Genomic DNA, 26457 nt, shown 5'->3' on the forward strand with positions numbered 1-26457 from the left:
GAGTATTTTAGTTACGAGTTTGGCCTTCAGTTAAAACAATGTGAAATAGTTTCACTACTCACGCCACCTGGAACACCATGGTGTAATGGTGTGTCCGAACATCGTAACCGTACTTTATTAGATATGGTGAGATATATGATGTCTCTTACCGATCTACCACTATCGTTTTGTTGTTATGCATTAGAGACAGCTACATTCACGTTAAATAGGGTACCATCTAAATCCGTTGAGACGACGTCTTATGAACTGTGGTTTGGCAAGCAACCAAAGTTGTCGTTTCTTAAAGTTTGGGGTTGCGATGCTTATGTGCAAAAGTTTCATCCTGATAAGCTCACACCCAAATCGGAGAAATGTGTCTTCATAGGATACCCAAAGGAGACAGTTGGGTACACCTTCTATCACAGATCCGAAGGCAAGACATTCGTTGCTAAGTATGGATCCTTTCTAGAGAAGGAGTTTCTCTCGAAAGAAGTGAGTGGGAGGAAAGTAGAACTTGATGAGGTAACTGTACCTGCTCCCTTATTGGAAAGTAGTTCATCACAGAAATCTGTTCCTGTGACTCCTACACCAATTAGTGAGGAAGTTAATGATGATGATCATGTAACTTCAGATCAAGTTACTACCAAACCTCGTAGGTAAACCAGAGTAAGGTCCGCACCAGAGTGGTACGGTAATCCTGTTCTGGAGGTTATGTTACTAGACCATGACGAACCTACGAACTATGAAGAAGTGATGGTGAGCCCAGATTCCGCAAAATGACTTGAGGCCATGAAATCTGAGATGAGATCCATGTATGAGAACAAAGTATGGACTTTGATTGACTTGCCCAATGGTCGGCGAGCCATTGAGATTAAATGGATCTTCAAGAGGAAGACGGACGCTGATAGTAGTGTTACTATCTACAAAGCTAGAATTGTCGCAAAAGGTTTTCGACAAGTTCAAGGTGTTGACTACGATGAGAGAGTTTCTCACTCGTATCTATGATTAAAGTCTATCTGAATCATGTTAGCAATTGCCGCATTTTATGAAATCTGGCAAATGGATAAACAAAACTACATTCCTTAATGGATTTATTAAAGAAGAGTTGTATATGATGCAACCAGAAGGTTTTGTCAATCCTAAAGGTGCTAATAAAAATATGCAAGCTCCAGCGATCCATCTATGGACTGGTGCAAGTATCTCGGAGTTGGAATATACGCTTTGATAAGTTGATCAAAGGATATAGTTTTATACAGACTTGCGGTGAAGCTTGTATTTACAAGAAAGTGAGTGGGAGCACTACAACATTTCTGATAAGTATATGTGAATGACATATTGTTGATCGGAAATAATGTAGAATTATTGTGCAAAGAATAAAGGAGTATTTGAAAGGAGTTTTTCAAAGAAAGACCTCGGTGAAGCAACTTACATATTGAGCATCAAGACCTATAGAGATAGATCAAGACGCTTGATAAGTTTTTTCAATGAGTACATACCTTAACAAGATTTTGAAGTAGTTCAAAATAGAACAGTCAAATAAAGAGTTCTTGCATGTGTTACAAGGTGTGAAATTGAGTAAGACTCAAAGCCCGACCACGGCAGAAGATAGAAAGAGAATGAAAGTCATTCCCTATCCCTTGTCCATAGGTTCTGTAAAGTATGCCATGTTGTGTACCAGATCTATTGTATACCCTACACTGATTTTGGCAAGGGAGTACAATAGTGATCTAGGCGTAGATCACTGGATAGCGGTCAAAATTATCCTTAGTGGAATAAGGACATGTTTCTCGATTATGGAAGTGACAAAAGGTTCGTCATAAAGGGTTACGTCGATGCAAGTTTTGACACTAAATCTAGATGACTCTAAGTCTCGGTCTAGATACATATTGAAAGTGGGAGCCATTAGCTAGAGTAGCTCCGTCCAGAGCATTGTAGACATAATTTTTTTTGCAAAATACTTACGGATCTGAATGTGACAGACCCGTTGACTAAAATTATCTCACAATCAAAACATGATCACACCTTAGTACTCTTAGGGTGTTACTCACATAGCGATGTGAACTAGATTATTGACTCTAGTAAACCCTTTGAGTGTTGGTCACATAGACATGTGAACTATGGGTGTTAATCACATGGTGATGTGAATTATTGATGTTAAATCACATGGCGATGTGAACTAGATTATTGACTCTAGTGCAAGTGGGAGACTGAAGGAAATATGCCCTAGAGGCAATAACAAAGTATTATATATTTCCTTATATCATGATAAATGTTTATTATTCATGCTAGAATTGTATTAACCGGAAACATAATACATGTGTGAATACATAGACAAACAGAGTGTCACTAGTATGCCTCTACTTGACTAGCTCGTTAATCAAAGATGGTTATGTTTCTAGCCATAGACATGAGTTGTCATTTGATTAACGGGATCACCTCATTAGGAGAATGACGTGATTGACTTGACCCATTCCGTTAGCTTAGCACCCAATTGTTTAGAATGTTGCTATTGCTTTCTTCATGACTTATACATGTTCCAATGATTATGAGATTATGCAACTCCCGTTTACCGGAGGAACACTTTGTGTGCTACCAAACGTCACAACGTAAATGGGTGATTATAAAGGTGCTCTACAGGTGTCTCCAAAGGTACTTGTTGGGTTGGCGTATTTCGAGATTAGGATTTGTCACTCCGATTGTCGGAGAGGTATCTCTGGGCCCACTCGGTAATGCACATCACTATAAGCCTTGCAAGCATTGTGACTAATGAGTTAGTTGCGGGATGACGTATTACGGAGCGAGTAAAGAGACTTGCCGGTAACGAGATTGAACTAGGTATCGAGATACCGATGATCGAATCTCGGGCAAGTAACATACCGATGATAAAGGGAACAACGTATGTTGTTATGCGGTTTGACCGATAAAGATCTTCGTAGAATATGTGGGAGCCAATATGAGCATCCAGGTTCCGCTATTGGTTATTGACCGGAGAGGTGTCTCGGTCATGTCTACATAGTTCTCGAACCGTAGGGTCCGCACGCTTAACGTTATGATGACAGTTTTATTATGAGTTTATGTATGTTGATGTACCGAAGGAGTTCGGAGTCCCGGATGATATCGGGGACATAACGAGGAGTCTCGAAATGGTCGAGACGTAAAGATCGATATATTGGACGACTATATTCGGACTTCAGAAAGGTTCCGAGTGATTCGGGTATTTTTCGGAGTACCGGAGAGTTACGGGAATTTGTATTGGGCCTTAATGGGCCATACGGGAAAGGAGAGAAAGACCCCAAAGGGTGGCCGCACCCCTGCCCATGGGCTAGTCCGAATTGTACTAGGGAGGGGGGGCGCCCCCTTCCTTCTTTCTCCTTCCCCCTTCCCTTCTCCTACTCCCACAAGGAAAGGAGGAGTCCTACTCCCGGTGGGAGTAGCACTCCCCCCCTTGGGCGCGCCACCTCCCCTTGGCCGGCCCTCTCCTCCTTGCTCCTTTATATACGGGGGCAGGGGGCACCCCAAGGACACACAACTTGATATACGATATTTTAGCCGTGTGCGGTGCCCCCCTCCACCATATTACACCTCGATAATACCGTTGCGGAGCTTAGGCGAAGCCCTGCGTCGGTGGAACATCATCATCGTCACCACGCCGTCGTGCTGACGAAACTCTCCCTCAACACTCGGCTGGATCGGAGTTCGAGGGACATCATCGAGCTGAACGTGTGCTGAACTCGAAGGTGTCGTGCGTTCGGTACTTGATCGGTCGGATCGTGAAGACGTACGACTACATCAACCGCGTTGTTATAACGCTTCCGCTGTCGGTCTACGAGGGTACGTGGACAACACTCTCCCCTCTCGTTGCTATGCATCACCATGGTCTTGCGTGTGCGTAGGAAAATTTTGAAATTACTACGTTCCCCAACAGGTTCCCCAAGTCTGATTCGACTGCATCAGGGGCAGGCGGTACGAAGATGGAGTCTGATTCTGGAGACGGCTTGACAGACGGTTTGAGGAGGCGTTGGAGAGACACGCCGGTTGGTATAGTTTGTCGGGTGGAGCCGATCCGTGCCAGGGCATCTGCTTGCTCGTTGTCGGCCTGTGGCACATGGAGGAACTCACATCCTTCAAAGTATCCGCTGATTTGCTGGATGAGGAATCGATAGCTCGCCATGTTTGCGTCCTTGGCGTCCCAGTCACCGGATGACTACTGGACCACCAAATCCGAGTCGCCATAGCACAGGATCCGGCGTATGCCGAGTTCTTTGGCTTGCCGGAGCCCGTGTATGAGCACCTCGTACTTGGCCACATTGTTGGAGGCGGCAAAATGAATTTGCAATGTGTATCTGAGTTTGTCGCCCTTGGGAGAGGTGAGGACGATGTCGGCTCCCAAGCCGGTGCACATCTTGTATCCATCGAAGTGCATCCGCCAATGAGTGGAGTCAGGAGCCGGCGGTAGGTACTGCGTCTCGGCCCAGTCGACAAGGAAGTCGGCCAATGCTTGGGACTTGATGGCAGTGCGGGGCTGGTAGAAGATCGTGTAAGGAGCCAGTGCAATGGCCCACTTAGCCACCTGGCCAGATGCATCCCGGTTGCCTATGATCTCGGCAAGTGGGGCAGTGCATACGACCGTGATGGGATGCTCTTGAGAGTAGGGCTTCAGCTTCTTGGCGGCAAAGTACACTCCATAGCACATCTTCTGGTAGTGCGGGTAGTTTTGCTTCGAGGTGGACAGTACTTCGCTCAAATAATATGCCGGCCTTCTTCTAGGCGTTGGACTACGATGACTGTGCTGACCACTCGGCTAGTCGCAGCAATATAAAGGAGCATGGGCTCTTTCTCAGTCGGCACTGCCAGGACAGGCGGCGTGGTCAGCATCTTCTTCAACTCGTGGAAAGCTTGGTCTGCTTGGTCATTCCACTCGAAGTGGGTGGACTTCTTCATGAGTCGGTACAGGGGGAGAGCCTTCTCTCCTAGCCGGCTGATAAAGCGGTTTAGGAAGGCCAGGCACCCGGTAAACTTCTGAACGTCTCGCAGCTTGGTAGGAATCTCCATTCTCTCTATGGCCTTGATCTTCACTGGGTTGCACTGGATGCCGCGTTCGGAGACCAAAAAGCCTAGAAGCTGGCCGGCTGGTACTCCGAAAACACATTTCTCAGGGTTGAGCTTGATCTGAAATCGGCGCATGTTGGCAAATGTTTCTCTGAGGTCTTCCAGCAGGGTGCCGCGCTTCTCCATCTTCACCACAATATCGTCTACATAGACATGGGCATTTCTGCCGAGTTGCTTGAGGAGGCATTTCTGCATGCAACGCTGAAAAGTGGCACCGGCGTTTCTCAAGCCGAATGTCATAGTCAGGTAGCAGAAAGCTCCGAATGGTGTGATGAAGGCGGTCTTCAGGCGGTCGGCTGGATCCAACTTGATCTGGTGGTAGCCTGAGTAAGCATCCAAGAAACTCAACAGCTCGCATCCGGCTGTGGAGTCTATCACTTGATCGATTCGTGGTAAGGCAAACGGATCTTTGGGGCAGGCTTTGTTGAGGCTGGTGTAATCTATACACATACGCCATTTATTGTTTTTCTTCAACACCAGGACCGGGTTGGCAAGCCATTCTGGGAAAAACACCTCCACAATGAAGCCGGCTGCCAGGAGCCGGGCTATCTCTTCTCCTACGATCCATCTCTTCTCCTCCGACAGTCGGCGGAGAGGTTGCTTGACTGGTTTTGTGTCCGCTCGGACATGTAGCTTGTGCTCGGCGAAATCCTTCGGAACACCCGGCATGTCCTTTGGGGACCATGCAAAGATGTCCCGATTCTCACGGAGGAAGTCGACGAGTTCGCCTTCCTATTTGCTGTCCAGGTTTGCACCAATGACAGCAAACCTCTCCGGGTTCTCCGGGTCCAGAGGTATCTTCTTTGTTTCCTTGGCCAGCTTGAAGGAGCCCTGAGCATCATATTCCTTGGGGTTGGGGGACAGGGCCGACTGCTTGTCGGCCATGGCCACGACTTGGTCCAGCATCTTCTTCTCTTCAGCAATCACTAGGGACTCGGCCAGCCGGCTGCTGGCTGCAGCACACTCGGTGGATTTCCTATAGTCTCCGGCTATGGTGATGATCCCCTTTGAACTCGGCATCTTCATCTTGAGGTAGGCGTAGTGGGGCACAGCCATGAACTTGGCCAGGGCAGGTCGGCCAAGGAATGCGTGGTAAGGGCTCTCTAGATCCACTACTTCAAACCAGATCGCTTCTCGGCAAAAGTGATCCTTGTCTCCAAAGAGAACATCCATCTTGATCTTGCCGATTGGGGAACAGGACAGGCCGGGTACGATGCGAGGGAACACAGTCCGGCTTGGCATGAGTTGCTTCGTCTTGAGGTTCAACTTCTCCATGGTGTCGCGGTACAGTATGTTGATGCTGCTTCCACCATCAATCAGCACACGGGAGAAACGGGCAGCTCGCCTTTCTGTCACGAGGGTGGCGTCCAACACCAATGCATAAGAGCCAGGAGACGGCATCACCTCTGGGTGATCGGCCCAGCTCCAGCTGATAGGCTTCTCAGACCAATGCATAAACTCGGGGTTGCTGGAGGCGACCGCGTTGACTTCTTGGTGCTGTCGGTGCCGACTGACCTTGTCTTCAATTTGGCTTGTGAAGACGACGTAGGCGGCGTGCTCATCTGGGAACTCATCTTGAATGGCTCCGACTGCTGGTCGAACAGCTAGCTGCTGAGGGGCTGGAGGCGGCGGGCCAGCAGGTGGAGGCGGCAGCAGCCCCTTGCCCTTGGAGATCCGCGTGAGCCAATGGCACTTCCGGGTCGTGTGGTTGGACGGCTTTGCGCCGCTGTGGAACTTGCAGGGGGCATCAAGAGTTTGCTCGTAGGAGAAAGCCGGCTGCCAAGCCGACCTGCCGCCCTTCTTCTTGGGCGCGGGCCGCTCTTCGGGCTGTTCCTCTTCGATGGTGGCTACTTGCCGACTGGTGGAAGGTGGGATAGGGGCCTTGCGCTTGTTGTCGTTCTAGTAAGGGCGTCGGTTGGAGTCACCACCGGCGTCTTGGGAGCCGGAGCGAGCACCTTTCCTCAGGCGTCCACTCGAAGCTCGGTCTTCATCGAAGAGTCGACCGTGGCGTACTTGTCTGCTATGATCAGCAGCTCGTCGAGGGTAGTCGGCTCTTCGCAGAGGAGTCGGTGCTTGAGGAGGGTGCCCTCTCGGTACCCGACGGTGAAGTACTCTATGGCTTGAACCTCGTGCACCCCCTCGCAGGAGTTGCGGAGCTCGGCCCAATGCGTGAGGTAGTCGCGAGTTGATTCGCTGGGCCCTTGGACGCACAAGGAGAGCTGGCGGGGCTTGGGAGGCCGCTTGTATGTGCTGGTGAAGTTGCGGATGAAGACTTCCGTGAAGTCTAGCTAGCTGTTGACGCTGTAGGGCTTGAGGCTGTTCAGCCAGGTGCGTGTCGTGCCTTGAAGCATGAGCGGGATGTACTTCACCGCAACGCGCCTGTTGCCGTTTGCTATGCTGACTGCGGTGGAGTAGTCGATCAACCAATCTTCCGGCTTCACGGAGCCATTGTATTTTGGCGTGTCTCTTGGGAGTGAGAACCCTTTGGGAAAGGGCTCGTCGCGGATGCGGGGGCCAAAGCAAGGCGGGCCGACATCATATTCTTCTTCTAGTGCCAGGGATCGCGCTAGGCGGTCGATCCGGTGGCGGGCGTCATTCTCGCCGACTCCTTCGCGGTGGCCTTGTCGGCCGCCGAGAGTCAGATGCGTGACAGGCGGCGGGGTGGGATATCTCTCCCCATGAGGGGGGGGGCAGGCGGATTGCCTTGTCGTTCCACCGCTCGGGAGTGGCCTTCTGGGTCGCGCTCAATGCTGAGCCGAGTCCGACTACGGCTAGCAGCCGGCCCCTTGTCTTTTCTTGCGCGGGCGCCGCTTGCAGTCGGCGTCCGGGATGTCGCGTCATGCTCTCGGCGTGGGGGAGGACTTTCAGCGTGGGCGCCGGCTTCATGCCGTTCTGCGGCCGCGTCGATCAGCTGCTAGATGCGTCTAGTCATGTAGGGGAGCTCATCAGCCCCCAGCCCGTTCAGCTCGTCTATGGCCGCCTGAGCGGCACGCAGGTTCTCGAGTGGCGTGGCGTAGACTGGGCGGTCTGCTCCCAGCATGCTGGTGATGGCCGCGCCGCGCTTCTTGACGAGGCCGGCTCGGCTCGGCCCTCCAGGAGGCGGCGTACCAAAGGCGGCGCGGTCGACTTCGCGCTGGTGAGCCTTAGTGAGGCATCTCATGGATGCTATCTTCTGGCCCTCCGCGATGAGGGCGAGGCGGCGTGCCTCCAGAGTCTCGACGTCGACGTCGGCCGGGATGGGGACAGACAAGTCGTGCTGCGCCGCTGGTAGGTCGTCGTGGGCGTTCTCGCCCGAGACGGTGCCGTGCCTGATTACCAGCACCTCAGTGACAGCGCTGCTGCCACTGTCGGCTCGAGGGAGAGGGTCGTCGATGATCACCACGTTGGTGGGGTAGGCGTCAAGCGATGCCATGTCGGAGTCGACATGCATCGGGTCAGTGGAGCCGACCGACTCCAAGTCCACAGCAAGCTCGCTGGAGATGTGAAGGTGGTCGAGGAGGCTGACGAGGCGGCTCTCGGGGCAGTCTGTGCCCGCGTCGGACGCACGCTCGTCGGAGATGCGAGCCTCGCCAAGAAGATCGGTGAGGCAGCTCGCCGCGTAGGCGTTGTCGACGCCTTGCAGCGCGTCGGGGGAAGCGCCAACGGGCGTAGCGGGCTGGCTACGCTCGCGGGGGAAAAAAGGGTTCCCGTCCAAAACAGGTCTCCGGACGACGGTGCACGTGGCCCCACAGTGGGCGCCAAATGTCGGGTGGTAGGTGCGACATATGCCAACGGGTGGCTTATCTTTGTGGGAGCCAGTAAGACATCGCCGGTGCCTGAAAATGGGATAAGGCGAAGACATGCACACCGGCGGATCTTACCCAGGTTCTGGGCTCTCCGTGGAGATAACACCCCTAGTCCTGCTCTGCGGGGTCTCCGCATGATCACTAGATCAATACAAGTAGCTACAGGTGCTCCTTGAGCTGTTTGGCTAGAGGAGGCAGAAAGGCAAGGCTAGCTCACCTCTTCTCTCTACGTGGTGTCTAAAACTATCTTAGAGATCAACCCTTTGCATGGGTGCCCTGGGGGGTTTATATAGGCCTACCCCCCAGGGATACAATGGTAATCCGGCTGGGCGCTGGTCCCAGCCGTCAGTGTCTGTGTTCGCGGGCTTCTCCGCCGACTGGTGGGTCCCGCCGGCTGCCGGCCTCTCGGTCGACAGGCGGGCCCCACCGCTTGGGGGTCTTGTCGGTGGCTGGTTACTGTTGCCTCGCCCCTGATGACGAGGGCTTTGTCGAGGTAAGCGTGGCTACAGTGCCGCCGCCTAGCGGGCTCTCACTGTAGCCTTACCTCGTCTTGTCTCCTCAATGATGCACATACTTCGAGGGAGGGAGGTAGCCGGCTATTGGGAGCCAGCTACGCCCCAGGCCGACTAGGGGAGGCCTGGCCGCCTTCGAGCGTCTCTCTGGCTGAAGGGACCCGCCGCCCGCGGGCCATACTGGCGCCTATCGTGGGTGGCGTCACGGTCAACATGGCAACAGTGCCGCGCCGGACGGGGGATGGTTGACCCGTACGGTGTACTGTGGCCATGCATGCTCCGGGATTCGGGGGTGGCAGGCTGCACTGTGGCCACGCCCCGTCTCATTACCGTTATGTGGGAGCAGCCCTGGTGGTTGCAGTCTTGGCCGGCTTCCAGGAGTCGGTCTTCTCATGGCCGGCTTCTGGGAGTCGGTCTTCTGATGGCCGGCTTCTAGGAGTCGGCCAGCTTATGGTTATCTTCGGGAAGGTTTTTTGAGGTCGGGTCGCCTTTCGGTAGTCGGCCTGTGAGATAGTCGACCAGGGGAAGGCGGCCCTGTGTTTTGGATGCTTGAAGGCCCAATCGGCCTGTTAATATTTCAAAGAGCCAGGGGGAGTCAGTTAGGCTACCCGTGGCCATTTACTCCGACACCTGGTGGGCACAAGACACCAGGGTGCGGCAGGCATGCCTGGCGCGCCCAGGTGGGTTGTACCCACCTGGGAGACCTCCCGTACTCCGTTTTTCTTCTGTATGCTTGCCTTGTAAGATAAAAATTCTATATATACTTCCCTAACCTGTTAGCCACAGTATCGCGGAGAAAATACTCTGTTCTCTTTTCTTGTTGTTTCTGGTCAGATTTATCAAGCTAGGCATCATGTCTTCCTACTCCTCCAACCACATGGAAGAAGATGTTTGGCTGATGAAGATCGAGACGAAGTGGGAGGAGCCTATGGACACCACCAAAGGAGAATTGAGTATCGGGTATAGGCACTCCCCTTGGCTTCCGCCAAGCTTGGGGGGGGGGGTGCCCCGGTATCGTATCATCCCACTATCCTTTTGCTTTTACTTATCTTAGGTCAATCTTTTGCTTAGATGAATAAAGTTTAGTTCGATCTTTTCTTATTTGAGAGTTTGCTTAGTGATCTATCATTGTTATCATGTGCAAGTTATATAATAAAGTTAGTTCGAGTTTTTACTTTCTTTACTTCCATGTTGCAAATAAAGAAAAGAAAAAGAGAAAGAAAGAAAACAAAAGAAAGGAAATAAATCAATAAGATCATATACTAATCCTATGGTAGGTGATAGCACCACATAAGGAAAAGTATAAGTAAGAAAATTTTATTAGAGATTGACAAACCTAGCATTGGTCAATGATGCAACTCACGAAAGAATTAATAAGGGAAGGGAAGATTCACATATAAATATACTATCCTAGAAATCTTTTGTGATTGTGAGCCCTCATCAAAATATTATATGCCAAAATTGTTGACATTGGACAAGGAAGACAACATAATGGTTTATGTTTGTTTATATCCACACATAAGTCATATTGTCATAGATCCTTTAACATGTGGTGCTTGCCCCTATCTTTGCTAGCCAAAAATTCCGCACTAAGTAGAGATACTACTTGTGCATCCAAAAACCCTTAAACCCAAATCTTTTTCGAGTGTCCACCATACCTACCTAGGGATTGAACAAGATCCCACAAGTAAGTTGTCATCGGTGCAAAAAGGCAATAAAAATTGCTTCCAAATATGTGAAATCATTTAGTATAAGAGAAAATTGAGCGTTGTACGAACTTGGATGACAAAGAATAAAAGTGACATACTGCATAATAAAGGTTGTCATCTTATGGGGCAATACAACGTGACGTTCTCCTGCACTAAGGGATTGAGCATGCAAACAAATAAGCGCATGGCAACCTCTGCTTCCCTCTGCGAAGGGCCTATCTTTTACTTTTATGTAGAGAGTCGAATTTTTCCTTCTATTCCTTTTTATTTTCTCTTTTGGCAAGCATCATGTGGTGAGGAAAGATCTAGCCACATATGTCAAGTTGAATATAGATAGCATGAGTTATTATTGTTGATATCACCTTTGAGGTGAGTATATTGGGAGGCGAAACTGTAAGCCCCTATCTTTCTATGTGTCCGGTTGAAATGTTTTGCTCATGTGTACAAGGTGAGTGTTAGCAATCATAGAAGACTATATGATGGTTGAGTATGTGGACTTGCCTAAAGGCTCCGACATGTGACCCTTCCTGAAAAGATGATGAATTGTAGTTGCAAAGTTGACTGAGAACATAGTTTGTTGGTTTCTAATAAAGTTTTTGCTTTATACTTCGATTGTGTGATGAGCTGTTACTCATTCATGGGAAGTGTATGATAAAAGTTCTATGATAAAAAGTTGTATGTTTAATTTTGTTGTTGTTATAATAATCTACAAGATGCTTCTATGTCTGTATTTTGTTTTTATCGACACCTCTCTCTCAAAGCATGTGGACATTCGATTTCGGTTTTCGCTTGAGGACAAGCGAGGTCTAAGCTTGGGGGAGTTGATACGTCCATTTTGCATCATGTTTCTTACTGTTATTTACAATGTTTTTATCCATAATAATGCTTTTTGGAGTAGTTCTAATGCCTTTTGTCTCATAATTTGCAAGGAACACACCAAGAGGGAGAATTCCGGCAGCTGGAAATCTAGACCTGGAAAAGCTACGACAGGCCACCTATTCTGCACAACTCCAAATGAGCTGAAACTTCACGGAGATTTTTTATAGATTAATTAAGGAATATTGGAGCCAATAAACACGAGAGGGGGGTCACCAGGTGGGCACAACCCACCTGGGCACGCCAGCCCCCCTGGCGCGCCCTGGTGGGTTGTGGCCTCCTCAGCCCACCTCCGGTGCCCATCTTCTGGTATATAAGTGGTTTTGACATAGAAAAAATGAGAATAATACTTTCGGGATGGAGCGCCGCCGTCTCGAGGCGGAACTTGGGCAGGAGCACTTTTGCCCTCCGGCGGAGCGATTCTGCCGGGGGAACTTCCCTCCCGGAGGGGGAAATCATCGTCATCATCATCACCAACAACTTTCCCATCTTGGGGAGGGCAATCTCCATCAACATCTTCACCAGCACCTTCTCATCTCAAACCCTAGTTCATCTCTCGTATTCAATCTTGTTACCGGAACTATAGTTGTTGCTAGGGGGTGACTAGTAGTGTTGATTACATCTTGTAGTTGATTACTATATGATTTATTTGGTGGAAGATTATATGTTCAGATCCATTATGCATATTAATACCCCTCTGATCATGAGCATGTTTGTTGTTTGTGAGTAGTTACTCTTGTTCTTGAGTTCACGGGAGAAATCATGTGAACTTGATATGTGTTCGATATTTAGATATTATGTATGTTGTGATTCCCTTAGTGGCATCATGTGAACGTCGACTATATGACACTTCACCATGTTTGGGCCTAAGGGAATGCATTGTGGAGTAGTAAATAGATGGTGGGTTGCGAGAGTGACAGAAACTTAAACCCCAATTTATGCACTATTCCGTAAGGGACCGATTGGATCCTAGAGTTTAATGCTATGGTTGGGATTTATCCTTAATACTTTTCTCGTAGTTGCGGATGCTTGCGGGAGGGTTCGTCATAAGTATGAGGTTTGTTCAAGTAAGAACAGCACCTAAGCACTGGTCCACCCATATATCAAATTATCAAAGTAGTGAACACAAATCAAACCAACATGATGAAAGTGACTAGATGAAATTCCCGTGTACCCTCAAGAACGATTTGCTTATCATAAGAGACTGTTTTGGTCTGTCCTTTGCCTCAAAAGGATTGGGATACCTTGCTGCATACTTGTTACAATTATCGTTACTTGCTCGTTACAAATTATGTGGCTATCAAACTACTCTGCTACTTACAATTTCAGCACTTACAGACATTACCTTACTGAAAACTACCTGTCATTTCCTTATGCTCCTCGTTGCGTTCGACACTCTTACTTATCGAAAAGGCTATTTTCTCGCACCGTTGCCGGGGAGTGAAGCGCCTTTGATAAGTGGAATTCGGTAACTAAACATTTATATAGTGTGCTGAAATTTATTGTCAGTTGTTACTATGGAAAACAATCCTTTGAGGGGTTTGTTCGGGGTATCTTCACCTCGTCCAGAACCACAATTTATTGCCCCTCAACCTACTGCACCAACTGATAATATTGAATATGAAATTCCTTTGGGTATGATAGAACAACTGCTAGCTAATCCTTATGCAGGAGATGGAACCGAACATCCTGATATGCACTTGATACATGTAGAACAAATTTGTGGATTGTTTAAGCTTGCAGGTTTACCCAGGGTTGAAGTTATGAAAAAGGTTTTCCCTTTATCTTTGAAGGGAAAAACATTGGCATGGTATAGGCTATGTGATGATATTGGATCATGGAATTGGAATCGTTTAAAATTGGAGTTTCACCAAAAAATTTATCCTATGCATCTAGTTCATCCTGATCGGAATTATATATATAATTTTTGGCATCATGAAGGAGAAAATATCGATCTACCTTGGGGGAGGCTTAAGTCAATGTTATATTCGTGCCCCAATCATGAGCTCTCGGGAGAAATTATTATTCATAATTTTTATGCCCGGCTTTCTCGTAATGATCAAACCATGGTGGATACTTCTTGTGCTGGTTCTTTTATGAACAAAATTATTGAGTTCCGTGGGATCTTTTGGAAAGAATTAAACGCAACTCTGAAGATTGGGAACTCGACGAAGGTAAAGATTCAGGTATAAAGCTTAAGTATGATTGTGTTAAATCTTTTATTGATACCGATGGTTTTCAAAATTTTAGCACTAAGTATGGACTTGACTGTGAGATAGTAGCCTCATTTTGTGAATCATTTTGTGACGCCCCCGATTCAATCATACACTAATCATGCTCGCAAATGTGTACGATCAAGATCAGGGACTCACGGGAAGATATCACAACACAACTCTACAACATAAATAAGTCATACAAGCATCATAATAGAAGCCAGGGGCCTCGAGGGCTCGAATACAAGTGCTGGATCATAGACGAGTCAGCGGAAGCAACAATATCTGATGATAGACATAAGTTAAACAAGTTTGCCTTAAGAAGGCTAGCACAAAAGTAGCAACGATCGAAAAGGCAAGGCCTCCTGCCTGGGACCTCCTAACTACTCCTCGAAGCCGAACTCCACATAGAATCATCCTCGGGATCTTTAGCTCCTGGACTCCAGCATCTAGTTGCGACAACCAGGTATAGAAAGGGGAAAAGAGGGAGAAAAGCAACTGTGAGAACTCATCCAAAGTACTCGCAAGCAAGGAGCTACACTACATATGCATGGGTATATGTGTAAAGGGGCATATCAGTGGACTGAACAGCAAAATGCCAGAATAAGAGGGGGATAGCCACCTCCATCTTGCAGCATGTAGAAGGGAGTAGATGGTAAGTTCACCAAGTAGCATCGCATAGCATAATCCTACCCGGCGATCCCCTCCTCATCGCCCTGTTAGAGAGCGATCACTGGGTTATATCTGGCACTTGGAAGGGTGTGTTTTATTAAGTATCCAATTCTAGTTGTCATAAGGTCAAGGTACAACTGCGGGTCGTCCTTTTACCGAGGGACACGGCTATTCGAATAGATAAACTTCCCTGCAGGGGTGCACCACATAACCCAACACGCTCGATCCCATTTGGCCGTACAAACTTTTCTGGGTCATGCCCAGCCGCGGAAGATCAACACGTCGCAGCCCCACCTAGGCTCAACAGAGAGGTCAGCACGCCGGTCTACATCCTATGCGCGCAGGGGTCTGGGCCCATCGCCCATTGCACACCTACATGTTGCGTACGCGGTCGGAAGCAGACCTAGCCTAGCAGGCGTTCCAGTCCAATCCGGCGCGCGCCGCTCCGTCGCTGACGTCAAGAAGAGCTTCGGCTGATACCCCGACGTCGAGTGCCCATAACTGTTCCCGCGTAGTTGGTTAGTGCGTATAGACCAAATGGCCACACTCGGATCAAATACCAAGATCTCGTTAAGCGTGTTAAGTATCCGCGAACGCCGACCAGGGCCAGGCCCACCTCTCTCCTAGGTGGTCTCAACCTGCCCAGTCGCTCCGCCACAAAGTAACAGTTGGGGGCCGTCAGGAACCCAGGCCCACCTCTATCGGGATGGAGCCACCTGTTCTTTCAAACCCCTCATCAGAATCACTTGCGGGTACTCAACGAGCCGACCCGACTTTAGTCACCACATGTGTCATGTATATAAAGTATATAGTATATACCTATGATCACCTCCCGAGGTGATCACAGCCCAGGAGTATAGCATGGCAGACGGACAAGAGTGTAGGGCCACTGATGGAACACTAGCATCCTATACTAAGCAGTCGGATAGCCTGTAAGGGTAACAACTGTAGCAACAATGACAGGCTATGCAACAGAATAGGATTAACCGAAATCAGTAACATGCTACACTACTCTAATGCAAGCATTATAGAGAAGAATAGGCGATATCTGGTGATCAAGGGGGGGCTTGCCTGGTTGCTCTGGCAAGAAGGACGGGTCGTCAACACCGTAGTCATACTTGGTAGCAGCGGCATCGGACTCCGTGTCTAACGACAGAAGAGGGGGAAGAAAGAATAAGTACAATGCAAACATAAGCATGATGATGGAAGACATGACAATGCGCGGTGCGAGGTGTGCCCTAACGCGGTAGGCGGTGATACCGACGAAGGCGGAAACATCCAGGAAAGTATCCCCGGTGTTTCGCGTTTTCAGACAAATGAACCGGAGGGGGAAAGTTGCGTGTTTGCTATGCTAGGGATGTGTGCCGGATGAACGGGCTGCGTATCCGGATTCGTCTCATCGTTCTAAGCAACTTTCATGTACAAAGTATTTTCATCCGAGTTACAGATTATTTTATTTTAATTTTCAAAGTTTTATTCAATTCCTAAAAATCCTGGAATTTATTTAATTTCAAAATAGATAAATGCGAAGTGCACACAGAAGTATACACAAAAACCTGGCAGTGTGGCTGACAGTGGGGCCAGAGGGGTATAGTCAGCAGGTACAGTCAGCAGACCAGTCAAAGTTGACTGGTCAATAGGATCAAGTGAGCCCACATGTCATTGACTGGGGCATCCCAGTCAGCAGTTGACTTGGTCAACAGGGCGCAGTGGGACCCAGCAATCACTGACTCAAATAGCTAACAGAAGGTTAGGTCAATCTAATAAAGTAATTAGCAGGTGGGCCCCGTCCGTTAGTGGGTCATTTTTTTAAGAGAGTTTTATTTAACCAAACTAAATAATTAGCTAAGTGGCCCCACATGTTAGTGGCTATTAGGGTGCCGGTTAGTGCTAATTAGCATTTAGGTCCTAATTAATTTGGACGGGCCCACACGTCAGTGAGCCAGCCCGTTGGTTTGAGCACGGATGCGTGCGTCGTGCACGCCGGCGAGCCACAGAGGTGGCGGAGGTGCTCGGGAGCACAACTCCGGCGACGGCCTGGCGTGCGGGAGGCCGCGGTGGAGGGCGTGCGGCGCGTCCAGTGGGGCAGCGGGCACGGCGAGCAGTGGCGAGCAGAAGCAGCTACGACGGCGGGGCAGAGGCAGCATCGACATGGGAGGAGGTAAGAGCTCGGGCGCATCGGTGTTGGCACCCTACGGCGAAGGAGTACGTAGGGGAGGGGGAATCGACAGAGGGCCTCACGTTACTGCTGTAGGGCATTGGCAGCGGGTTCGGGGAGATCAACGATGATGCGTAGGGGCGGCCGAGTTGCAGGAGAGGTTTGGGACGGCGGGGACGAGCGCCGAAGGACGGAGGGAGGAGTCGCTGGGCGGAGGCGATGGCTTCACGTCTCGCCGAAGCGAGGGGAGACGGCGATGTTGCGGCAGGAGGTCGGGGATGGTGGTGCTCAGCGCCGGCGGGCGGCGGCCTCAAGGGAGTGGCGGCTCGAGTGTCGAGCGCCCGCTCCGCTGAGCATACGTGCGTGCGTGTGGCGGCGCGGGTGAGGGGACGAGGGGAACGGTGGGGGGCGAAGTGGGGCGACGGGGGCAATGGGTTAGGGTTTCTGGGGGGGTAGTGGCCTTGTAGGCCAGAGATGGGGGGCGGTTGGGCCGGCCGGTCGGCCAGCTGGGCTGAGGCCCAACGGGAGGGGAGGTTTTCTCCTTTCATTTGTTTTTTTGCTTTGGTTTTGTTTTACTTTTTCTTATTTTTCTTTTATTTCTTTACTGTTTTCATTTATAGTTTCTATTATTTTAGTTTTATAAAATACCAAGTTAGCACCTAATTTAGTAGTACTAATTAGGCCACTGCCATAATTATTTTGGCACACTACTAATTTAGTTATATTATTATAACTTTATAAAAGGCATTAAATTAATTGTTTTGCCCTAAGCTTTGGTTATTTTAGTGAATTTAAATATTATAAGAAATGTTGGTTTCTCCACCATTATTACTCATGAACTATTCGGCAACACCCCAACATTTTAGATTTAATATTTGAAAAATATTTTATTGTTTGCTTGATTTTTAATTTGAATTCGAACCGGTTTCGAACTAACGCGAGATTAGCAACAGTAATCGAGGTGATGTGGCATCATTAACATGGGATTACTGTAGCCTAATTATCCGGGCATCACAATTCTCCTCCACTACAAGAAATCTCGTCCTGAGATTTAAGCGGTGGAGTAGGGGGGAGTGTTGGTAGCGAAAACCTAACGAGTCTTCTCGGTCTTGGCTGCCCTTTCGAAGAGGTTGATCCCTTTCGTTGATGCCTTCATTTCTATGCTTCAAGTCACCATGATCAAGTCGTCATCCTTTCGTCGGTATCTCCAACGTCCTACGAACGCGACCAAGGGGAAAAACTCCGGAAGAACGCATCTCCACAAAGCTGGGCATCTGACGGTGAATTCAATGGGAAATACACAAGGTACCCCATGAGTTGTATTTCAGTGAATTCGTTGAGTGCAATATACGATGGTACCAAGGTTTCAAACGGGTAGGCAATCGTTCGATGCCTGAAACAAAGTGTGAAAGGGGTTTAAGCAACGGGAATAAGTATTGCGTCTAATACCAGAATAGATTACTAGGCATGTGGCCCGTGAATTACATACGAAGTCAAGTTCGAGGAATAAATTTGGCAATAGGGTCTACAAGAGAGTCAGGTTTCGATCATGTGGATCTGTGGGTTATGGGCCCACCTTGTGGGTTAAAAGTAGGAAGAGCGAGGACGTCTTGCACGATCATGCAAGCACGGTATGTCAGAGGATAGCCTATCAGTTATGTCGGCAACAACAACATCAGTACCAAGGGCGAGGGACGAAGAGAACCATTTTCCTGCTCATTGAATGAGGCGGACCAATAGGCAAAGTTCCCGTCCATCGGTGGTTACCGGAATGTCATCATCAATAGTAACAGGGTCTTACTGATAGAGTTGTATACCGAGGTGTTTACATAAGCAGAAGAACATTACTGCTTAGATCATATAGATCACCAGAAAGGTTAAACATAACAATGGAAAGGAAAATGTCTCATCAGATTAAACAGAACAATGGAAAGGAAAATGTGTTTGACACATGTACCCGGGGTATACCCTTCCCAAGGACAAGCAGAGCAAGATATCCACGACAGGAGATAATGTAGAAAACCCTTTAGGTAGGGGGAGAAAAAATTTCATGACATTACCCATACAGTGGTGTTTGGATAATTGAGCAGGAAACATTTAGCATCGGACTTCAAATGTTCCTGCTGAAAATCGGAGTACCATAGACATGCATCGAGATAGCCTTGACATGGTTATCAGGTGAAGATCAGACTTTAGAAACACAAAGGATCCATCGGGAACCGCTTGTAGAATAAGTCTTACAATTTCCTCATGGAAGAAAGGATAGCCTTGGTAAAAAGGAAATGGTACCAATAGGTCCTCCGGCCAGGTGTGCTATGCACGATATCTCCTTACCGGGTCATACAAAGACCATTGTTATTACTCTTGGAAATATGTTCCCACCATCATATCTGACCGAGATTCTGATCTGATTGGTGTCAGGATAACGCAGACTCAGGATGCCTGAGAAGAAAGGTGCAACACAAATTGTCGATATGACATTGTAAGATTCTTGGGAATTGAACTATGGAAGCGAGTTCCGAACAAGGGTTCATCATTAAATCAAGGAGAGGTGAGGAGGTGACTGATTGACTCAGCGACAATCCATTGAGATTTCCAAAAGATGGATTTCCACAACTATGTGAACAAGGAGATAACATTAGCTAGATCGAATGACTTAATGATGTATGCTCGAGGAAAACATACACAGTTAAACATTGATTGAAATGTGCACCCGAAATATGGGCTAGGTAGCACGATCAATGTTCGAATGATGATTCATTAAGCCATAGACGTAGAATGAAACTGTATAACAATAACTTCAAAGCAATAGGGTTGCTAGAAGTTTAGAATTTACACATCACAGACCATTTGTCGGTATTTCGTTTAGAAACAACACGGGGACCAAGAAAGAATGGTGATGGTGAGAAGTATCACTGTACCAAGAATTCTTAAGAGGTGGAGTAATGCTCACGACATTCTTGACATCAAAGATGGTAATACTCCACGGTAGAACATAACATAGGTTGGATAGCAGGGAAATCAAGATACAACACAAAATATGAACAAGTTTGTGTTGGGGGAGGCAAGAATGTTGTCGATGATAACACAATTCATCGAGGGGCAAGGATGGTATTTCTCATCCTGAATTTCGACACACAACTTGGAAGAAGTCAAATTGTTGACAATGATCACGACAAATTTGTCGAGAGGTTTTCAAGAAGATGTAATTGATCGACGATGACATCAAGTCAAAGGAATGATGAAAGTGAAAGGTTATTGGAACCACGGGTAGGACACAAACTCGAAATCAAGTTTGTTGTTCAAGGAGAAGTGATATGACGAGGAAGATCGACGCAAGATTAGCTCACTGTCGAAATTTGTGTGCTGGGAAGGTCCAGGTAGCACAGTTAAAATCGGCACGATAATGACATAGCCGAGCAGGATAGGAATGACTTGAAGGATTATTAAACTCGTAAGCAACAAAAATTACTTAGAGTTATTGAATCGGAGTGCGGAATTGATTCACTTATCGGTGTCCTTGAGGGGCTCTAACAACTCAGAACCCGTTGGAAAAATGGAATCGGCAAGAATATTAGTTGATGAAGAACTCATAAGAAGTTAAGTAGTTCCTTGGCATTCTCCAGATACCAGGGGGTAATACTCGATGACAGACCAAAGTAGAGGTTGGACGGGGGTATTGCTCTGCAGAGGACAAGTGCTTAAACTTGCACGAGAAATGGTATTTAAAGGAGAACATGGTCGGAACCACGATGGCAAAAGGATCAATACACAGATACTAGACGATATCATATCAAGGAAATAGTTATTATTACAAGAAGCTTCTATGATAGGATCTACATCGTGTCCATGGGCATGAACACAAAGTTCAAGGTGGACTCCCACTCCTCCAGTGCATACCCTTTCATTCACTTCTCATTTTTTGAAGAAGTTGTAATGTTTAAATTTTATCTAGCAAAATTCCAGAAGAGTATGACTCGTGATAGCTCTCGGGTTTACCCGGATCTGGAAAGGCATAGGTTCAACCCTTAGGGTCATATTGGGAACATATACCACAAGCTTCAATAGTAAATAACACAACCTCAATAGTAGAGCATGGGTGACAAAAGGAGAGGATACAATTTACCGAAGGCATTATGTATGGGGAAAGAACTTCTGAAGGTGATTGAATATGAAGGACACTGTCGGATAAAAATCCCACAATGGATCGGGCGATCCACAACAGAGCTGATGTGAGTATCGGTACTCAATCAGAGGAAGAAAGAATGCAAAGGCATCAGATTATGGGAATAACTAACTAATTCAAATCCCAAATGCAAAGGAATTGCGATTTCCAAATCAAGAGATCAGAAGCAAACGCTCTGATTGAGGATGGATAAGTTGAGTAAACTTACGGGTACAACCGACGGCTATTCGGTTGGTCGAGAACCAGTTCATGTTTAAAATGACGTCTGATCCGGAAGGATGAATTCTAGGATTTCGACTGAGGATTGCAAGCATTCACCACATATCAAATCAAAGGCTGAAAATGATGATGACAAGGAATACTAATGAATATTGCTAGACATATGGAACGCAACCATAATGCAAGCAGACAAGTATTTGCACGGCAACAGCTGGCAGGGATTTACTGGAAGACCGGATAGTATATCAATGTACCTTGTGGATCATATGATCAACTAGTAATGAACAGTTCCTCGATAAGGGTGAAGAATTATTCGTAGGGATATTCATGCGGCAAGGAACTGCGGGGTAGTAAGCATAATGGATGCTTGGAACATCGGAGAGTATTTGAGGGCACCTTGTAATAACAAGGGCAACTGGGGATGAAGGTATGAACGACAAAAGTATGTTGTTATCCATAAAGATTTATTGGTGGTAGGGATCGCAATGGCAAAGGGAAAAAGGGTCTCGGAAAAGCATTAGAGAGTGTCTTCAGAATCTTCTGGTGCAGCAGGCGATCATCTGGCCGGAAGGAGCTCTCCAGGAGAAAGTATTTACGAGAACCTACAGTTAGTCTTTTTAGCCAAATCATTTAACCCGAATAGGAGAGAGTTCAGAGTCCCAGAGTAAAGGTCGAGGAATAAAAGATCCTACTACCACCCAATGGTGACATGAGCCCGTAAGCCGCACAACCATGTTAGTAAAAGTTTTGCAACGACTAGGCTCAACTTCGGCCAAGGAGTTGGGAAGTGAATTCCTGCAGGCAGCCGGCTCTGATACCAACTTGTGACGCCCCCGATTCAATCGTACACTAATCATGCACACAAATGTGTACGATCAAGATCAGGGACTCACGGGAAGATATCACAACACAACTCTACAACATAAATAAGTCATACAAGCATCATAATACAAGCCAGGGGCCTCGAGGGCTCGAATACAAGTGCTCGATCATAGACGAGTCAGCGCAAGCAACAATATCTGAGTATAGACATAAGTTAAACAAGTTTGCCTTAAGAAGGCTAGCACAAAAGTAGCAACGATCGAAAAGGCAAGGCCTCCTGCCTGGGACCAACAATATCTGAATATCTGTTCCCGCATAGTTGGTTAGTGCGTATAGACCAAATGGCCAGACTCAGATCAAATACCAAGATCTCGTTAAGCGTGTTAAGTATCCGCGAACCCCGACCAGGGCCAGGCCCACCTCTCTCCTAGGTGGTCTCAACCTGCCCTGTCGCTCCGCCACAAAGTAACAGCCGGGGGCCGTCAGGAACCCTGGCCCACCTCTACCGGCATGGAGCCACCTGTCCTTTCAGCCCCCTCATCAGAATCACTTGCGCGTACTCAACGAGTCGACCCAACTTTAGTCACCACATGTGTCATGTATATAAAGTATATAGTATATACCCGTGATCACCTCCCGAAGTGATCACGGCCCAGTAGTATAGCATGGCAGACGGGCAAGAGTGTAGGGCCACTGATGGAACACTAGCATCCTATACTAAGCAGTAGGATAGCAGGTAAGGGTAACAACTGTAGCAACAATGACAGGCTATGCAACAGAATAGGATTAAACGAAATCAGTAACATGCTACACTACTCTAATGCAAGAAGTATAGAGAAGAATAGGCAATATATGGTGATCAAGGGGGGCTTGCCTGGTTGCTCTGGCAAGAAGGACGGGTCGTCAACACCGTAGTCGTAATGGGTAGAAGTGGCATCGGTCTCCGTGTCTAACGATAGAAGAGGGGGAAGAAACAATAAATACAATGCAAACATAAGCATGATGATGGAAGACATGACAATGCGCGGTGCTAGGTGTGCCCTAACGCGGTAGGCGGTGATACCGACGAAGGGGGGAAACATCCGGTGTTTCGCGTTTTCGGACAGATGAACCGGAGGGGGGAAGTTGCGTGTTTGCTATGCTAGGGATGTGTGCCGGACGAACGGGCTGCGTATCCGGATTCGTCTCGTCGTTCTGAGCAACTTTCATGTACAAAGTATTTTCATCCGAGTTACGGATTATTTTATTTTAATTTTCAAAGTTTTATTCAATTCCTAAAAATCCTGGAATTTATTTAATTTCAAAATAAATAAATAGATAAATGCGAAGTGCACACAGAAGTGTACGCATCAACCTTGCAGTGTGGCTGACAGTGGGGCCAGAGGGGTACAGTTAGCAGGTACAGTCAGCAGACCAGTCAAAGTTGACTGGTCAATACGATCAAGTGAGCCCACATGTGATTGACTGGGGCATCCCAGTCAGCAGTTGACTTGGTCAACAGGGCCCAGTGGGACCCAGCAGTCACTGACTCAAATAACTAACAGAAGGTTAGGTCAATCTAATGAAGTAATTAGCAAGTGGGGCCCATCCGTCAGTGGGTCATTTTTTAAAGAGAGTTTTATTTAACCAAACTAAATAATTAGCTAAGTTGCCCCACATGTTAGTGGCTATTAGGGTGCCGGTTAGTGCTAATTAGCATTTAGATCCTAATTAATTTGGACGGGCCCACACGTCAGTGAGCCAGCCCGTTGGTTTGAGCACGGATGCGTGCGTCGTGCACGCCGACGAGCCACAGAGGTGGCGGAGGTGCTCGGGAGCACAACTCCGACGACGGCCTGGCGTGCGGGAGGCCGCGGTGGAGGGCGTGCGGCGCGTCCAGCGGGGCAGCGGGCACGACGAGCAGTGGCGAGCAGAAGCAGCTACGACGGCGGGGCAGAGGCAGCATCGACGCGGGAGGAGGCAAGAGCTCGGGCGCGTCGGCGTTGGCACCCTACAGCGAAGCAGTACGTAGGGGGGGAATCGACAGAGGGCCTCACGTTACTACTGTAGGGCATTGGCAACGGGTTCGGGGAGGCCGACGATGATGCGTAGGGGCGGCCGAGTTGCAGGAGAGGTTCGGGACGGCGGGGGCGAGCGCCCAAGGACGGAGGGAGGAGTCGCTGGGCGGAGGCGATGGCTTCACGGCTCGCCGAAGCGAGGCGAGATGGCGATGTTGCGGCAGGAGGTCGGGGATGGCGGTGCTCGGCGCCGGCGGGCGGCGGCATCAGGGGAGTGGCGGCTCGGATGTCGGGCGCCCGCTCCACTAAGCATACGTGTGTGCGTGTGGCGGCGCGGGTGAGGGGACGAGGGGAACGGTGGGGGGCGAAGTGGGGCGACGGGGGCAATGGGTTAGGGTTTCTGGGGGGTAGTGGCCTTGTAGGTCAGAGATGGGGGGCGGCTGGGCCGGCCGGTCGGCCAGCTGGGCCGAGGCCCAACGGGAGGGGAGGTTTTCTCCTTTGGTTTGTTTTTTTTTCTTTGGTTTTGTTTTACTTTTTCTTATTTTTCTTTTATTTCTTTAATGTTTTAATTTATAGTTTCTATTATTTTAGTTTTATAAAATACCAAGTTAGCACCTAATTTAGTATTACTAATTAGGCCACTGCCATAGTTATTTTGGCACACTACTAATTTAGTTATATTACTAGAACTTTATAAAAGGAATTAAATTAATTGTTTTGCCCTAAGCTTTGGTTATTTTAGTGAATTTAAATATTATAGGAAATGTTGGTTTATCCACCATTATTACTCATGAATTATTCGGAAACACCCCAACATTTTAGTTTTAATATTTGAAAATATTTTATTGTTTGCTTGATTTTGAATTTGAATTTGAACCGGTTTCGAACTAACGCGAGATTAGCAATAGTAAGCGAGGTGACGTGGCATCATTAACGTGGGATTATTGTAGCCTAATTATCCGGGCGTCACACATTTGCTATTCATGTTGAACTCCCTAGAGAGAAGTGGCTTAAATATCACCCACCGATTATAGAAGAAATTAAAGAACCGGTACCAGTTAAAGAAGAAACTATACTTTATAATGTTGATCCAGTTGTTCCTACTGCTTATATTGAGAAACTAACTTTTCCTGTTAGGATAAAGGAACATGCTAAAGTTTCAACTGTGGTTAACAAAAGCTCTGTTAGAACACCTAAACTAGATGAACAAATTAGAGTTGAACCTAACATTGCTATGGTTAAAGATCTCTTAGAAGAAGATGTGGATGGGCATGTTATCTACTTCTGTGTCGAAGCTGCTAGAATTGCTAAACCCGATAAAAGGGATAAAAATAGACCTGTAGTGAGCCTGCCTCTCATTTCAGTTAAAATAGGAGATCACTGTTATCATGGTTTATGTGTATGGGTGCTAGTGTGAGTGCTATTCCTTGCAAGTTATATCAGGAAATTAGGGAAGACATAGCACCTACAGAGTTAGAAGACATAGATGTTACTATTAAACTTACAAATAGAGACACCATATCACCTTGTGGGATTATTAGAGATGTTGAAGTCTTGTTTGGGAAAGTAAAATACCTTACTGATTTTCTTATTCTTGGTACCCCACAAGATGACTTCTGTCCCATTATCTTTGGTAGACCTTTCTTGAACATAGTTAATGCTAAGATAGATTGCCAGAAACAAACTGTGGGTGTTAGTTTTGGTGATGAGTCTCATGAGTTTAATTTTTCCAAGTTTAGTAGAAATCATCATGAAAAAGAATTGCCTAGTAAGGATGAATTCATTGGTCTAGCTTCTATTGTTGTGCCACCTACTGATCCTTTAGAACAATACTTGCTAGACCATGAAAATGATTTACATATGCATGAAAGAAATGAAATAGATAAGATTCTCTTTGAACAACGTCCTCTACTCAAACAAAATTTTCCTATTGAAACTCTAGGAGGTCCTCCTCCACCTAAAGGTGATCCTGTATTTGAATTAAAACAATTGCTAGACACTTTGAAATATGCTTATCTTGATCAAAAGAAGATATATCCTATTATTATTAGTGCTAACCTTTCAAAACATGAAGAACAAACATTATTGAAAGTTCTAAGGAAGCACCGAGCTGCTATTGGATATACTCTTGATGATTTAAAGGGCATTAGTCCCACTTTATGTCAGCACAAAATTAATATGGAACCTAATGCTAAACCAGTTGTTGATCACCAACGTCGG

This window comes from Triticum aestivum, chromosome 2D (genome assembly GCF_018294505.1).
Source record: "Triticum aestivum cultivar Chinese Spring chromosome 2D, IWGSC CS RefSeq v2.1, whole genome shotgun sequence".
Lineage (NCBI taxonomy): Eukaryota > Viridiplantae > Streptophyta > Magnoliopsida > Poales > Poaceae > Triticum > Triticum aestivum.